Source organism: Drosophila nasuta, chromosome 3 (assembly GCF_023558535.2).
Source record: "Drosophila nasuta strain 15112-1781.00 chromosome 3, ASM2355853v1, whole genome shotgun sequence".
Taxonomy (NCBI): domain Eukaryota; kingdom Metazoa; phylum Arthropoda; class Insecta; order Diptera; family Drosophilidae; genus Drosophila; species Drosophila nasuta.
Window position 1 is genome coordinate 36083200 of NC_083457.1, and position 15341 is coordinate 36098540.

Genomic DNA, 15341 nt, shown 5'->3' on the forward strand with positions numbered 1-15341 from the left:
TTACTTATTACTAAGTTTGAGATTAATCTATTTTCAACATAACTTTCTCTGATTAATTTTAATCAAACCTCTCGTAGCGCATAAAAAATTCGTTGCTAGTCTCATTCTTTACATATTTGACGACCCCGTCGCTTCTCTGAACTCAAAGCCGCTGCTGATTAACCATGCCCCCGATTGATGCCACCGTTGTTGCAGCAAGCTACTGCTGCAACATGCAGCCACCCAACAAATTTGCGCATGTGAAACAATTTTTTTTTTACACTTTTGTGCATGTCGCATATGCTGGACTGTTGTTAAACAAGCACTGCATGTGCATACAGACACATGCAACATGCAACATGCATATACATATGTAAATATCGCTGGCAAAGGGTGTAGCATAAATTGCCTATCATGGGGATTCATGGCTGAGAAATGCGCGCAAAGTATAATAGAAAATTATTGTAAGAGTGTAAAGTAATTCAATGTAAATTAAACTGATCCTCAATTAGCATACGATCGACAATATGTAATTTAATTCAATTAATTTAGTTCTACCTAATCATTATATTTCTTACTTTTCTCTATTTTCTTTTATCTTGTTGCCTTGTACAGTCTTTATCTAACATGCGTTCACATGTCAGGATGGCCGAGTGGTCTAAGGCGCTGCGTTCAGGTCGCAGTCTACTCTGTAGGCGTGGGTTCGAATCCCACTTCTGACAAGAATTTTTTTTCAACTTTTTTAATTTTTCTGAAGATACAAATTTGAAAATAACATAGGTATAAAGCAATTTTATATAGAAAACAAATTATATAATACTTATAATGTATACATACGTATACTTTTAATACATATAATCACTTTTCTACATTTCTAAAAAATTGTTTCTAATGGAAAACTACAAAAGAAAAAGAAATGAAACTTATTAAACCGATATTTATAAATTTACGAATTTTCTATTTTAAGTAAATGTTGATCTATTTTATAATTCATCTTTTTGTTGTTAGAGATTATATCAGAACTATATATAAATAATTGATATGCAAAATTTTTCATATTATTGCCTTCAAAAACAAACAGAAAAGTTTTTAAAAAATACTATATTTCATCCAGAATTTATAAGCCTATGCTATTAAATGCCAATTATGAAATTACTATATTAACTCTACTTATAGATATTGTATATCTATAATATCCCTGTGCAGCGCTTAACGCCTATCTTTTTTTGGGGAATGTTAATAAATGCAACAACACAGCACACAACAACAGCACCATACAAGCTCTTATATACCTGTATATGTATTTGCATTGTTGCCATTTACACAGAGAAAAAATCATCAGTAAAATAAAGGCAAATGAAACCCAATTGATTTTCATACAAAAAGAATTTTGGAATGTTTTTATTTGGAGGTAAAAAATTGCAACCCTTAAAAACTTTTCGCGACTCGCGTTCACATATGCGAATTTTTTTGTCGGGCTTTTGCAATCTATTTTTGGTTTTTTGGTTCTTTGTTTTTGTTTTGTTTTCCATTTGGCTGTCGAGTGGGGTTTATTTTTAATGATGCGAATTCGATGTACGAAATTTTTCATTAATACAAGCCTAGGTTTATTTATTTATTCTATTTGTATTTTTTGCTGCGATGCTGCGTTGCTGCGGGGGTGTTTGACAGAGATGGAATACACAGATAGAGCGGGACAGACAAAGAAAGAGAGAGAGAGAGAGATTGTCGTCCAGTGCAATAAAACGCATCAAACGGGGAGGCAGGGGACAGAGGCAGACGCACATGGTTGGAGTGCGGTGTTCAATGGACATGAACATGGACATGGACCATGGGCTTTAAGTGCGTTATATACAGCATACAAGTAAATGAATGATGATGGAGAATCCCTCGGTCAGTTCAGAATATATGTATATATATGTGCTATAAATGTATATACATGGAGGAACTCTCTGATGGGGCGGCTGTTTATGCAATGCGGTTTATTTTCCCAACCCAAAACCTGAACAAATACACCGTAAAGGAGAAAGAGAAGAGGAAAAGTTATTTTTGCATTGCTTTCATTTAATTTGCCCAACGCTCGACAATTTTTGTGCGTGTTGTTTGCATTTCTTGTGCTCCTTTCAGCTATAATTGAATATTATATTCAATTATAGGTTCGTTAGGAACTGGCCACCAGTGCCTACCTAGAGAATGCAGCTACCTAGCTGACCTCCCGCTCTCCTTTCTCTTGAACTCAATCAGACTGTAGCAAAAACTGAAGCCAATCGAATTTACGACTACTTGCACATGGTGCATTCAATTCGGCTGCAGCTAGAGCTAATGGATAATATGAGGTCCCAGTAATTGGATTATTGGCAACTGAATAGCTCACAGATGCCACTGACAGGTTTCAATGGGTCTGCATTACAGTTAAATCAATTACTCAGCTAATTGACTACCTGCTGACTGAAGTTTAACTCAGAAATTGGCCATTGCCTCTCATTTAACTCGAACATAATGAACAGAAATAGTAAAAATAATGTTGACTAATGTGCACAGTATTTTAAAATGTTAGTACTAAAAATAAAAAAAATTCACTTGATGTTCCCATACCGGGAATTGAACCCGGGCCTCCCGGGTGAGAGCCGGGTATCCTAACCACTAGACAATATGGGAGGTGAAATATCGAAATATCGATATGAAATATCGAAAATGAAATATCTATAAATATAATGTCAAAATATTTAAAAAATCAGAAAATATTGAAAAACAAATTGTAAATTTTATCGAAAGATCTCTTTCAAATTTTAGAATCCTGAACAAAACTTTTAAAAAGTCTTTAACCATTAGATGGGTTAGATTGTAGATTGAATGCCAAAAAGGAATGAATTAAAAAAATCTAGATAAAAAAACTGAAAAAAATTAATATAATTGTATCTTTAATTATAATGAAACAACAATAATTGATAAACGATCGAAAGCTTTAAAAAAGTGAAGAATCTTAAAAATAACTTATAACAAAAAAATTTGGGGCTAGGTAAAAATAAATCTAGAAACGGGTTTTCCAAAAAAATTTAAAATCCTAAGAATAACTTTTAATATAACAGTGTGAGAAATACAATAGGCAAAAAATAAACCTAGTATCGGTTTCCCATACCGGGAATTGAACCCGGGCCTCCCGGGTGAGAGCCGGGTATCCTAACCACTAGACAATATGGGAGATGAAATATCTGAAGAAATTGATAAAAAAAAAAATTTGAAAAATAATAGTATCTATAAATATAATGTAAAAATATTTAAAAAATCAGAAAATATTGAAAAACAAATTGTAAATTTTATCGAAAGATCTCTTTCAAATTTTAGAATCCTGAACAAAACTTTTAAAAACTTTTTAACCACTAGACAATATGGGAGATTGAATGCCAAAAAGGAATGGATTACAAAATCTAAAAAATAAAACTGATAAAAATTAATACAATTGTATCTTTAAATATAATGAAACAACAATAATTGATAAACGATCGAAAGTTTCTCCAAAATAAAAGTGGAGAATCCTAAAAATAACTTACTATGAACAGTGCAAAAAATAGGAAAAAATAAACCCGGAAACGGTTTTCCCATACCGAGAATTGAACCCGGGCCTCCCGGGTGAGAGCCGGGTATCCTAACCACTAGACAATATGGGATAGATGTTGCCACGTTGTCATTCTGCGGTTCATAACCCAAACCCAAGATCCGTTAACACTTATCTATCGTCAAAAATATATATGAACATGGCCGTAAATTGTTTGTGTGGATGTGGATGGATGCGAACAAGGTCTGATTGAATTAAATCACTTAAAATGCAAGTGCATTCTCTTTCAATATTGTGAGCTAAGCCTGATGAGAGCGAAGGATGAAGGTGGATGCTACTGGGCCTGCACGATATGCGATAAGGTCTGCGCCTTATATACACATGCGTAAACAGGATATATACACACACACACACACAAGGAATCACTCAACTATGTGTAAGTATAGTATATAGTAATATATGTATATACAAGCTGAAAAAAACACGCATCAACAATGGCAACATGAAGTGCATTTCAAATTTGTTGTTGCTATCGATTTTTATGGTGCCAAACAGAGATGACAATAGCCAGCACATGCTGCACTCAGGTGGCAGGCAAGTGCGACAGAGAGAGGCACAACACATGCTTTACTATATATAAACTGTAAATATAAAAAATGCAAATGCGCCCGAGCCGAGTCGCAAGGGGACAATCAGGCGGTAAAGAACAGCGGGCAGAGGAAGGCAGGAAGGCGGCAGCAGAATGCAAGGATGCAGCCGCAGCCACAGCAGCACCAACAGCATCCACAGCTGCCCCCCTCCCCTTCCACGCCCACATACGGCCACAATGCCCGAAAAATGCAACAGACTGAAGGCGCAGCCGAAAAACCCGAATGCAGCCCAAAAAAAGGGTTGGACTACACTCAGAGAAATCTTCTAACAATATAGCTGCTTTCAAAAGGCACCAAAGTTTGATGAGGAACTTAAGTATTTACATTCATTGAAAATGAGAATATGAAATTTGTCAATAATATTCAAAATTAGAAACTATTAATAAACCATTATCCACATCGCTTAACGCTGAAAATCTTAGTAAAGAAACAAAAATTTTCAAAATTATTTTTTATTATATTTTCTTCAAGAAAAACCAAGATTTTACAAAGTATAAATATTTGTATTATATTATTCTTCATTTGAGAAACATTAATTTAACTCTGCATATGTACTTATAATGTAGTATTAGACCTATTATTATAAGGACAAATGAAACAAGCGTATAATAGTTATTTATTATATGAATAACAGAATAATGAATTATTTTTCAAATTTATTTTTATGTACATAGTCAGTTGATTTGTATACTTATATGATAAATATTACAATTATTCCCATTGAATTATAATCTAAACTGAAACTATTTAGAAAATAAGTAAAATGGATTAACTGACTATGTATATATATACACAGAAATAATTTTGAATCATTTTGAAATACTAATCTTAAATAAAATTATTTAAAAAATTATAAAAAAAAATGTAAATTAGTAAATGTGGTAGATAACTATTTTATAATTGTTAGATATTTTAATAAATTTCATACAATAAAGATTGAATCATAAAAAGTATTTTAAATTATACACTTAATATTATAGCCTTAATTTATGAATAAGCTAGTAATAAAATGTATTAAACTTATTTTGGAATTTGATGCGCTAAAATAATGTTCAACTTCATCCAGCTTTTTCTCAGTGTATTCCTTTTTTTATACTTAAAAACTTACCACAGCTTCCCGTTCAACCCTAGTGTAATGGCAGGCAGCGGCCTTCTGCTACAGCGTTCAAAGGGCAGGAAGGAGGTGCCTTTTGCATGTCCTTGTCCAGCAGCAGCAGCAGCAGCAACAGCAGAATCAGAAGCAGCAGCAGCAGGAGGGGCAGCTGGCTCACCTAATGAAGCTGGGAGCCGCCGCTTGTCAATTGCAGGTGGTGACGTTGCTGCAAATGGTGGCAAGGTGGCAAGCTGGAGCAATGTGGAGCAGGATGGGGATGCATCAGGTGTGGAACTGGCCATGTTCGATGTTGTCAGCAATTCAACCGCACAGGGACGATTGCCAATTTTAATGCATGTTATAGTCAGGAGTCAGAGGCAATATCCGCCATGCAGCGCCAAACGACAAAGCCTTTTGCATTTTTAAATAAAATTGCCTAGCAAATTTTTGAGTGGTTCGAGTTTTGGGTTGCCGTTGAGTTTCCGAAATGAATGCGCATTTCATAAATGAAGTTTGCGGTTTGTTTCGCCACAAATGCAACGACGCATTCAAAAAGGGAGGAAAACAAAAAATATCCTGACGGAAATGAAAAGATTTCAATGAGCATATGTTGGGTGCAGAAATCAAAGCGAACATAATTCATTCAGTATTCCGATTTAAGGGTGCACATTCAATCTTAAGTAACATTAGATTATCAAATGATAAATGATTGCATTTTGAGTGGCAACTGGGCTTCTCTCATTTAGCATATTTCCTGTTGCCATTCGAGACATTCCGCCGGTCAAAAGCCATCAAAAATCAAATGTATAGTTTGTCTGTCTGTCTGTCAACGGAACCAGTTGCCTGGTAGACGTCGCACTCCCCTCGTCTGTCACATTGCTTGCTGCTCATTCGCTGGAAATGGTATATCATTCATCAGCTAGAGCCAGAGTTGACAGCCCAATGCAGCAGCATTCATACAGTTCACAAATAAATACAGTAGACTCACACATAGACTCGAGTATGCAAGCACATTCGTATAACTGAATGAGGAAACAGTCTCCTCTCTCGTATAATATTCGAAATGGACATTGATGCATTGTTATGATACAAGTGGATAATGGCAATGCTTTATGGCGGGTGAAAATATTTTAAATATTGCTTAGGAGAAAGACAGACAACACGAATATAATTTAATTGTATTATTGTAAATTGAATAAAAATGTAATCAAGATGAATAATATTTTGTACAACATTACCAATTCGAAAATCAAACATCTATATAAGAAACCAGAAATCACATTCTTAAAAGATTGCAAAAAGGAAACTAGTCAAATGTCGACTCGTTTTCCCATACCGGGAATTGAACCCGGGCCTCCCGGGTGAGAGCCGGGTATCCTAACCACTAGACAATATGGGATAGTTATCTTCAAAGGAAACTTCTACGAAATTTTAGAAAAAATTTGACAAAATATGTATCTTTTATTAGAGGAAGAATTGGAAATATTTTAAAATTAGAGACGCAATTTTGTTTTTAATTTAAAGTAATATTTCTTATACTATTATCAGAAATATGTGATCAGTTAGTTCACATAGTAACTTAATTCATCTAGCAATAATTCAAATATTACTAAGCTACTTCGAAATATAAACTTGTTATTAAAGGAGTTACCACGAAAGCAAAAAATTAAGTAAATCAATTTTGTTCACAATTTTTCAACCTAGCGGAACAGAGATTTGATCTATATCAGGAATATGAATATATATACATATATATATTATAATCGCACAATACATATTTATCTTATCGCAGCAGACTCTTTAAGAACTATACGCAACTTGACAAAATAAAACCTCAAATCGGTTTCCCATACCGGGAATTGAACCCGGGCCTCCCGGGTGAGAGCCGGGTATCCTAACCACTAGACAATATGGGATAGATGTTAATCGCTAAAACTACAACAGAATTTAAAACTAATTAAATAAAGGATGTTTCTTAAAATAAAACTTAAAAGTAAGACTTTTCCGACAATTTCATTTGGTTTTAAGAATACTATGCGCTTGCATCATTGTCAGCAGTCTATTTTTATATCAGAAATATCTAAATCTGAAAATAAAACTTCAAATATATCTAAAAACTAAAAAAAATAAACCTCAGTTTGGTTTCCCATACCGGGAATTGAACCCGGGCCTCCCGGGTGAGAGCCGGGTATCCTAACCACTAGACAATATGGGATGGTTGAAAACATAGAGCGCAAAACTAAACTTACACTAAAGGCAAACACAAAATAAATATCTATAAATAGATATTCCGTGATTATGCGGGCTCTTTTGCTCGCACAGTCAATGCATTGAATAATTGAGAAACAAGCACACAAAAGAAAACAAACAAAAGTCGCCGTTGTCCACAGCGAGCAGCAAACAGAAGCAGCAACAACAACAGCATGACTTTGGGCTATGAATAAAAGAACGAGAGAGCAAGATTGACAAAGAGAGCTGCTGTTGTGAGGGCTTTAAGAGTAGAACGGGTATTTATTTTGTTGCATGCTTCGGCAAAGGATTCTTATTGTATTTTGTACAGTATTCACGTATGCACAATATATATAAAATATTGAAATTTAGCCTACGGAATTATACGAATGAATGTGAAACAATAAAAACCAAGGCACCCGCCATATGCAATGTAAATTTCAACTGCTCAACCACAACAGCATCAGCAACAACAACAGCAACAGTCAGCTTGTGTGGGCGATGTTTGGGGGGAATTGTGGTGGACTGCATGTGGAATCTGGACTGCGTTCTTTTAGGGGGGGATGATGGCTTGAATGTGGCTGCATAAAGTAAAGTGCGGCACTCGACATATTGAAGCATATTAATTAAAAACATTTTCATTTATTAAAAGAGCAAGAGCCAGCCTCCAGCAACAGCTACAACAAAGAGGTAGCAACAAACAAAAGGGAAGGGTTCGCAAAATAAATATGTTTGGCAAACTGGCAAAACTGGCTGTGGATGCAACTGGCAATAGGCTGGACTTTAAATGAAAATATGCAAAATTTAAAAAGTAGCTTGGGAGACACATATACTTATTTTATAACTGAACTAAGAACAGCTAAAAACTTATCTATACTTGCTAGAAATACTTTTTAATAATAAAGATTGTGCAGTGCAAAAACAGAAAATATGACTAAAATGTATAATCAAAATTTTAAAAAAGTAAATCCTAACGATTTCCCATACCGGGAATTGAACCCGGGCCTCCCGGGTGAGAGCCGGGTATCCTAACCACTAGACAATATGGGATGGATGAAATCATGCAATTTAAAACATGGTTTGAAACCAAATATAAGATTAAAGACTTTAATTGGAATTTCTATAACTAGAAAACAACGAAAATAATATAAAAATTTCAATTTTAAATGGATTCTCTTGAATTCTTAAAAAAAAATATACAAATCTTCAAAAGTATATTTTTCCTCTTTAAGAATGTTCCCTACATGAAGCACCTGCAATATATTGCGATCATTTTATACTGATAATAATGTGAAAACTGTGTTGGACAAGTGCCTTTTCAATATCCATAGTTAAAGTATTAAATGACTTTCTCACTATGCAATTAGAAGCGATACCCGTAAACCAAAAACGTTGGAGAATGTTATTCAAAATTATAGTAGACGTCGTAATATAGAACCTAGAGTTATCTAGGCTATTTGCAAACTACAACTATTGCTCAAAGCTAGCACAAATAATCCATGCGTAGACCTATCATTTGGAGTGTATGAGATAGAGCGTGAGACATAGAGAGGGAGAAACTTTTGGAGCCCAGAGCAGCAGCAGTAAAGCGTACAATGGCTTTCAGTCGATGGAGAATGGAGAGATGCTTCTCTTACATAGCACGATCAACAATTTGTCCCTAGTTAATTTTCATTGAATTTCAGCCGCAAGCTGAAGACGGGTTGCATTTTTATCTGGGAGACTGCATCGCTGCCTGCTAACAAATTACCCAACGTTGGCCATAATCGTAAGGCATACGAAGAGGCGACTGGAGACTGTAGACTATAGACTGTAGAGTGTAGACTGCTGACTGGAGACTGGAACACTGTAGACTACCGATTGGGAGACAGTGCAAAGTGGGACGTAACAAATATATGTAGTACCATAACATAAATTTAAATGATAATAGCGAAAACATACATTGCCAGATACTTTGTTGCTAATTGCAGCTGAGGACGACTTTTTGCTCTAATTGAAATACAACACAGCAAGCTCAAGAGAGGGCCAGGCCATGCAAGCAGCAGCTATCAGCGGGGAGTATTCGATACTTGAACTTGTTTCTCTTTTGGCGCTGCGCTAACTAGACGCCATTTATCATTCCGAACTGGGAAAACTCGATTTTCTACAGCCTCGTCGCGTTTGCAATGTGCGGTCCGCTCTTTAACTTTATTTCTTCACAGCGAAAATTAATTTTAATTATCAAAAGATTTCGCTGAAGCCCCCTTCAAACTTCTCTCACTCTCTCTCTATATCTGCTCTGCAATCAATATTAATATTTGTGACAGTTTCAGTTCCGTATCGAATTAATCTCAGTAGTTCTACATTATTTGTCAGGTCTTTTTTGTATCAAATTCGTATTTTAATTTCTTCGCTCAATGATGAGGCATCTAAGGTCGGAGCTCTACAGAGCTCATTTCAATCCGAGGAATGCAACCGTAACTCTTGATTCCACGGCTGCATTTATAGAGCAAATCGAAAGACGTTCCGCATTTCTGAAGCAACAGTTTTGCATTTTCAACGAAAAGATGTCCGCTCTGCAACAATCGATAAATCGCAATTACTGTGAAAATATGAACGAATTGAAATCGCGTTCAAATGCTGCAATCACGATGTCAACAAAGCAGGCTCGGCTCTGGAAGAAGCGATTGTCCTTGCTGCTCCTTAAGGATAGCGAAATGCGTCAAACATAGTGTGTATATCATAACAGAGTTTAGAGAAGACGCAGTGTACAGTTAGGTTTTATCTATACTCCATAGACAGTATAATTAGCTAGGTTTTTAAGCTTGGTCCTATTCTTGAAGTTTAAAGTGCATTAAACATTAAGATTGGGTCCAATTTTATAGATGTTCAGCTAGGCGTATTAACCACAACTATTCGAATAAATTTGCAGTTAATAAATCATTTTTTAATGCATAATTTTTTATTGAAATGGAATTAATATTTTTTAATTTAATTTTGGATTTATTTCTGATTACTTACCTTACAAGTTTTTGCTTGAATCATCTTATTACATAATGTATAATATTTTAATACTTCAAGAAAACTGATATCTCTATTAAGTTTGTAACGTCTTAGTATTTTATGTGTTATATTCAATACGTTAAGAAAACTGAGATCTCTATAAAATAAAGTCTTCCTATAAAAATTATTAAATGATACTTTTATAAAATGTTGCCTGTCATTTCTTTAAATTTTAATTATTAATAAGCAAACGGAAACCTTTATATACATTATGTATAATATTTTAATACGTTAAGAAAACTGATATTTCTATGAAATATGTATACTATCAGTAATTATTTTTTTAATTTTGCGTATCATTTCTTTAAATTTTAATGATTAACACCTAAATTTTTATTTTATTTCATATTTCTATATTTGTGTGGTAAGAAAACGCAAACCTTTATAAAAGTTATATATATGATTCATATTGAAAACGATTCTTCTCTTGTAAAATGAAATTATTTATTTTTATTTTGAGGCTATTAGAAAACGGAAACCTTTATAAAAGACATTAAGCCTCTGGTAAATTTCATAATTTATTTCGAGACTATTAAGCTTGGAAATCAGCGAAAAATGTGGGTTGATTTTGAGTTTGTATTAGGAGTAGATATCTTTATTAGAATTCCTAGAAAAAGTTAAGCTTTGAAGTTCTGGGGCACGTGTGTAACTCTTTAAAGTTGAACACTATATCTATACTGGAAGTTAGCTTCCCTTCCGCTTGTTTTCTCCACTTGTTCTCTCTCCATTTGCCTTGTTTATGTTTCCACGCGACAGCAATGTGACGTTGCCCTTGACCGTGGCATAAAGATGCGACTGCTGCGCTTTGACATTGAGGCAAGGCCAGGGTTGGGTGGAGTTCGACAGAGGGTTGTGGGGTGTGGTGAGGTTTGGTTTGCTTCGTTTAGAAAATGGCAACAGGAATGTGCGCAACAAAACAGAAATGCCAAGAAATAAGACAAACATAAAGGCAAGCACACACACACACACACACACACACTGATACACACACACACAAACGCAGCGAGATGTAAATGACGCTGACGCTGCCAACTCGTTGACTTTGTCGCCGCCAACAACAAATACAGCGACAACATCGACGACGACAACAACAACGACGACGATGATGATGATGACGACCCATATCCACACATATTAGAGACTGTTCCCTGGCAAGCAATAAAGTGGCGTCTCTGTCTGGCCAGAGTGTGAAAAGAGTGGAGCAGACGGGGGGCGAGGGGAAGCACCTTCGATGCCACTTAGCATGCAACAATGTGCAAAGACTTTTGGCTCACAATTATCAAGGCAGTAGTGCGACTCATAGAAGACTCTGACTCTGACTCTCCGCTATCCTTCACCCCCTTCCTTCCTCTGGGCCACCCCCTCTTCCTGGTCACGTCGTAGTCGCTTTTGTGGCCCACTTGGAAATCACTTGCGCTTTTTTATGCATTCATCAAAATGAAAACAATACGAGCGCAAACTCATAAAAAGAATCCCAAGTCTGAAAAGCATGACTAAAACTGCAAACTTGGGTATTTTTAATACGACTTATAGATACCCTGTTAGTAGGTGTTATTCAAAAGTATTCGCAAGATATTAATGAAGGGAAAATTTGCATTCTAGATTAACTAAAGTATTACATTTACATTTCTTAAGTGAAAATTAAATTGCAAAAACAATTTTAGTATTAAAACAAAAATTAAAATATAGAATTAAAAATACATGAAATAAATATAAATATAAACATTAATAATGAAAAAAAATCAAAATTAAAATCCTATTTATTTCTATCACTATTTTACATAGCAAAAGTATAATATAACAATGTGTACTTTTGATACGTAAGATTAAAGAATAGCTAAGCAATCAAGAAATTTTTGTTTTTACAGAAAATTAAAAAAATAACTGAAATTTTTTAAATAAAAATCATAATTCTTTTTTAAATGAAACCAATCCTAAGGAAAAGTTTCTTTAATAAATTGTTTTCTTAAATAATCTAATTATCTAAGATCTATTAAATTGTTATTACATTATATACTTTGAAATTATTAACATCAATCGTCAACAACAGATTCAAATTTGATAGATATTTTTCCTGCGCTAATCATCAACATTTTCCATTACTTCTACGATAGGGTATGCAAAAAATAAAAACAGAATACGCTGGAGTTTGTGCTTGGATTGTGGAAGGCGGGCTCGGCTTGGAAGGAAAGGGGCTTGGTTTATTTTTTTTTCTGTTGCCTGTGCTTTTGTCTGCAGTTGGAAGCAGCCGGGCAAAAGGCAAAACCACAAAACTAAACACGAACTGAATGCAAAATTCGCAACCATGCGTCATTAAACCTCAAGTGGCTGAGGGGCAATGGAGTGGAATGGGAAGGAAGGAGAGCCAGAGAGGAAGAGAGGAAGGCAGCTAAGAGGAATTGCTGCCGTTTCGGGGCACGCTTCGCCGAACGGTCATTAAGTGAGTCAGTCAGTTGGCAGTTCGAACTTCGAAGTTGCGACTGTGAATTGACCAGTTGCCAATGAAAACAAGAGAGAGAGAGAGAGAAAGAAGGAGACGGAGCCAGATAAAGAGAAGGAGACTAGCTTCAGCATTTACGCCTACGCAGACAACGTATTAAACTTTTTTTTTTCCTTTGGTACGGCACCTCGTGTAGAAGAAGAAGAGAAGTGGGAGAGCATGACTTGTAAGAGAGGATGGAGGCCGGCAAGGGGCAATTTAGGCAGGCCTAACGTCTGCGCTCGTTAAAAACAATCAACTTACAGAATGGGGTAGAGCGAGAGGGAGAACATGTGACCAGCCTCTGGTCGTTAAGCAGTAGCTGTGAAGGCGACGCTTAGTCATTAAAATCTATCTCTATATTGCACACTTAAAAACAGCTGTGTGTGTGTTTGTGTGTGTGGAAATGTTGAAGAGTCTGTAAACAGTCCTTGGGTCTGGGGCAACTCAGATACAAGCGGTAGATCCATGCAATGATGATAGTCAAGCCTTGTTACGGCTTAAATTAAGACTGTTTTTTTTTAATAGTTGAACTTTGTGGCACCTAACGAACAAGCTAGGAAATACCGAATTCCTAAGCTACAGGTAAATCTGTCTACACTTTTTGAAGATAGAAGAAGGTCTAAGACTAAAAACTAGTCTTTTCTTAAGCGTGAGATATGGAACACTATAAGAATAATATTGATAACGACATAGAATAGGAAAGCTCAACTATTCTTTGATTAATATTAAAATGTGTTCCTTTACTATGATTAGGATCCTAATTTTTAATTTTTATACTTTTAAGCTTAACTTATAATGATACAATACACATAGTTAATAAGTTGTTGTTTAATATTAAACAAGAAATACATTCTAAATTTGAGATTATTTCAAAATTGCATCTGAATCACAAGTGGCGTATACGAAATATACTTACTGTACTCAGCCGGATATTAATCTAATCAACTAATCGTAAGTCTCTTTGGCTTCAGCAGTTGCTCTTAGAGAGCTTTAAGAACTTAAGACGAGTAACTATGTTTTGCTGTTGCCATTTTTGATTTGCTTTGGCTGCTTTACTTTGCAGCGCATTAAACTTTCAATCAAGCTTTGCTCTCTTTGGCCTCTCAATGCACAAATCCCTAATAAAAGCTTTTAGCTGTCGCTTTGCTCATGATTTTTTTTTCCTCTTTTTTTGCTGTAGTTGTTGCTGCTGCTTATTTGTGTTTGTAAATGCAAAGCGCAAGAAGCAGAGTAAAACGAAATATCCTTGAGCGTGATCATCAATCTTCTTTTTGTGCTGTTGTCATTTTTTTTGCTGCTGCGCCTTTTAATACCCTGTAATTTAAAAAACAAAATGAGGGTAGCATAATTCAAAATACCTCTTCTTCTACATATTAATAATGCAAGAAATTAGACTACTTATATTACAAATTTAATATTGCCCTCTTCTAAATTGCAAAAAATAAAAATAACTAAATAATTTATTAAACTGATTAAAATATCTCCAAATTAGCGAACAGGGTATTGCAATTTCGCGTTGTTCTATTAGCTACATTCTTACTTGTTTTGTATGTCACTCACTCACCATACACACACACACATACTATAGTAGTTTTTTTCCAGGCATTTTTATTGCTTTTGTGCCAAACGGCAGACGCCGCATTGCCAACTCCCCCACAGGCGGCTGCCCAAGCATTGCAACAACAAAAGCTCTGCCAACTGCAGTTAGTCGTTGCCGTTGTCGTCGTTGTTGCTGTGTGGTGTTGTTATTGTTGTTGCTTTGCTCGTTTTTTGTGGATTTCACTTTTTTAGTCATTTCCATTTATTTTATTTGCAATTTTGACTTGAACTTTTTTAGCTTCCCACACTGCACACTTCCTTCCCCCTGGCAACCAATGCAGTCCACCGCTACCTTCAGCAAACGAGACATAAGAGCGAGCGAGGCGAAGAGCGCGTTTCATTTGTTGTTTTATTTATTTGTAGTGGAGTGTATGTGTTTGTGTGTTTGTTTGTGTATGTTGGCGATGCAATGACCTCGAACTTCGTTTGCTGTGCATCTTTGAATTGTTGTTTTTTTATTTTTGCATTTGGTTGCTGGGCTATTTATTGGCTTTTGGCTGCGGCTTCGTCCGTTTCGTTTAGTTGGTCAGTTAAAATGCCTCAGCGAGTAGGTGGAACGTGGTGGATGTTGTGTGGATTGTGGGGCAAAGGTGGCGCACAAAGTGTAACTAAGTTTTTATCTCTTACACTTTTCTGCCTCATTGGAAAGTTCAATTGACATGACTTAAGGTGCGAACTGTTGGCGTCGCTCTCTTTTTTTTCCCCTGCTCT

General features: G+C 35.5%; 8 non-coding genes across 8 annotated transcripts; 1 reads left to right on the top strand and 7 right to left on the bottom strand.

The window, feature by feature from the left end:
- Nucleotides 1-618: 618 nt before the first annotated feature.
- On the top strand, nt 619-701 carry Trnal-cag (transfer RNA leucine (anticodon CAG)). The gene has a single exon. It is a non-coding gene; the product is annotated as a tRNA-Leu (tRNA).
- Nucleotides 702-2565: 1864 nt separating this feature from the next.
- Trnae-cuc (transfer RNA glutamic acid (anticodon CUC)) lies at nt 2566-2637 on the bottom strand. The gene has a single exon. It is a non-coding gene; the product is annotated as a tRNA-Glu (tRNA).
- A 472-nt stretch (nt 2638-3109) lies between these two features.
- On the bottom strand, nt 3110-3181 carry Trnae-cuc (transfer RNA glutamic acid (anticodon CUC)). Its single transcript has one exon. It is a non-coding gene; the product is annotated as a tRNA-Glu (tRNA).
- A 394-nt stretch (nt 3182-3575) lies between these two features.
- Trnae-cuc (transfer RNA glutamic acid (anticodon CUC)) lies at nt 3576-3647 on the bottom strand. The gene has a single exon. It is a non-coding gene; the product is annotated as a tRNA-Glu (tRNA).
- A 2958-nt stretch (nt 3648-6605) lies between these two features.
- Trnae-cuc (transfer RNA glutamic acid (anticodon CUC)) lies at nt 6606-6677 on the bottom strand. The gene has a single exon. It is a non-coding gene; the product is annotated as a tRNA-Glu (tRNA).
- Nucleotides 6678-7122: 445 nt separating this feature from the next.
- Trnae-cuc (transfer RNA glutamic acid (anticodon CUC)) lies at nt 7123-7194 on the bottom strand. Its single transcript has one exon. It is a non-coding gene; the product is annotated as a tRNA-Glu (tRNA).
- A 227-nt stretch (nt 7195-7421) lies between these two features.
- On the bottom strand, nt 7422-7493 carry Trnae-cuc (transfer RNA glutamic acid (anticodon CUC)). The gene has a single exon. It is a non-coding gene; the product is annotated as a tRNA-Glu (tRNA).
- Nucleotides 7494-8485: 992 nt separating this feature from the next.
- On the bottom strand, nt 8486-8557 carry Trnae-cuc (transfer RNA glutamic acid (anticodon CUC)). Its single transcript has one exon. It is a non-coding gene; the product is annotated as a tRNA-Glu (tRNA).
- Between the last annotated feature and the right edge of the window lie 6784 nt (nt 8558-15341).